The sequence below is a fragment of the Nicotiana tabacum genome, chromosome 12, assembly GCF_000715075.1.
Source record: "Nicotiana tabacum cultivar K326 chromosome 12, ASM71507v2, whole genome shotgun sequence".
Lineage (NCBI taxonomy): Eukaryota > Viridiplantae > Streptophyta > Magnoliopsida > Solanales > Solanaceae > Nicotiana > Nicotiana tabacum.
Genome location: NC_134091.1, coordinates 56,856,765 through 56,859,196, shown reverse-complemented (window position 1 = coordinate 56,859,196; position 2,432 = coordinate 56,856,765).

Genomic DNA, 2,432 nt, shown 5'->3' with positions numbered 1-2,432 from the left:
TCTGTGCGGTTGATATATTATTAGCACGTGAGTTGTCCGTGCAGTACGTGAGTTATCCGTGCAGCGTGTGGATATGAATCCATCCTCCTAGGTTCACTCTCTCATGTTTCTCCCTTGATGGTGTATACGCGATATGGGAAAAGCTGATCAGTGATTTGGTTCGGTTATGGTATCTTTGAGGAAAGACTGGTGAGTGTTTGATCTGATTATTACATTTCTTTTCTACTTGCAATTTTCTTGGTTGTTTAAGTGAGATATTTGCATATCTTCTTTATATGATGGATGGTTAACTTAGCAAAATACGTTAAGTTATTGTATGCACCAATATATTTTTATCTGTTATTTATGACATGATCATATTATTGATCTGTATTTGTTGGAATTATGAACTGTACAGGTGATTAGCTAGTATCATTTATAATTCTTACTTCTATTACCTCGCCAAGGTTAGTTATGATACTTGATGAGTACATGGAGTAGGTTATGCTCATACTACACTTCTGCACCTTGCGTGCAGATCTTGAAGCTGAGTTGCTGTGGATGGCGGAAGATAACATTGAAGAATTACCTACTTTCCGGATATAACAATCACTTGTCCTTGGTAGCTTTAGATTTGTTATCTGTTTATGAATATTCCAAACAGACATTGTATTTATTTTCATATCGGCTTTATAAATCTAAGTCTTAGTGGCTCATGACTTGTACCATCCGTGGGTTATTCTATAGAAATTTAGTTATTTCACTTATTGATTCTTATCATTTTTATTTGAGTTGTGCTGACTGTTGTTTGGCTTAACTACCGGGTTGGGTTCGGTGTCATCGCGACTATGTGATTTTTGGTTAGGTGATATATATATATATATATATATATATATATATATATATATATATATATATATATATATAATTTAAAAAAAGAAGAAGCATATAGACCATGATGTTCCAACATGCGTGGTCTAATTTTGATGAAATCTAAAGCTGGATTCATCAGTGGATTTGATTCGAACTGTCTTCTTCATATGCACATCTTAACCCTTTCATTACGTTTGTCAATTAATAGATTATCGGTAACATTAATCTATTTGGAACCATCAAATTAATCGGTGAAAATTGAAAGAAGATATATAATATTATTTAAAAATATTGGAATCAATTGTCATTGTATATATTCTCCTCTTCGATTATATACTGAGAAAATCTTCGATGTCACGATCTAAAATGATAGGTTCGTGGCCCGCACTTAAAGAATAGGTGTTCACTGAACGAACTTTAACAGCAATATTTGAGAATTTAATTTCATTTCCATTAGAAAACAATGACTTAGGATCAGTATCTATAGTGAAGCAGGCGTTAGCATATACACCGTAAAGCCAGAAACTGTGAGAGAGGAAACAAAAAACTTAAGCAATGAATAGTATCTTTAAGTAGTAAGATTCAGTCCATCAAGAGACACAAAAACAATTGCCACATCATGATAGTATCTTTTTTTGCTTTTCCTATTTTGTGATTCTTTAATTTATGGACTGAAGATCATGTCAATAGAACTTGATATAGAACATCATCAAATAAAAGAAAAAGCAATGACGAGAAGATCCTCCAGTTTAAAATGGTGAATCATTGAGTCAATATTAGCGACTTCATACAAATGATTCATGATGAATCATATTACAACATCTTCATCTTCACTATGGACCAGCCACTAAAATGTCTCATTATCTAAGTATAGATAATTCGTATGATATTTAAATAAGCCATCCAATTGTTATGCATCATTATCATTTCAATAGGTAAAAGCAAAAGATGAAAAAAAGAAAAAAAGAGGAAATAATCAGAATATGTTGTTCCCCTAGCAAACGCCAAAGATAGATCAGTAACTTTGACAAAATATTGAGGATCAGTGATGTATTCGAGCTCAGATTGAGCTCCAATGGAGGAAAGGGAAAAACATCCACACCGGGATGCTTCGAGAAACAGATTGAAGCAGCGAGAAATGAATTTTTCTTACTTACAAAATATCTGTACAATACACTTATACACATACACCGACTCTAACACCTTATTACACTTATAGCCTAAATATTTACAGAAATAGCCCATACAGAAATAGCATATACAGAAATAGCCTATGTAAATGTAAAGTGAGTACAATGTGGCTAATTATTAAATAATCTCAATACCCTCCCTCAAGTTGGAGGTGGGGAACCCACAACCAACTTGCCAAGTAAAAGAGTATGTTTGTTGCCTGGCAAGGACTTAGTAAAGATGTCTGCGAGCTGTTCTTGAGTAGGAACGTAATGTAGTGAAATCAGGCCATCTTGAAGCTTGTCTCTTACAAAATGACAGTCCACTTCTATGTGTTTGGTCCGCTCATAGAAGATTGGATTCTTTGCAATGTGAAATGCTGCTTGGCTATCACAAAGGACAAGTATGGG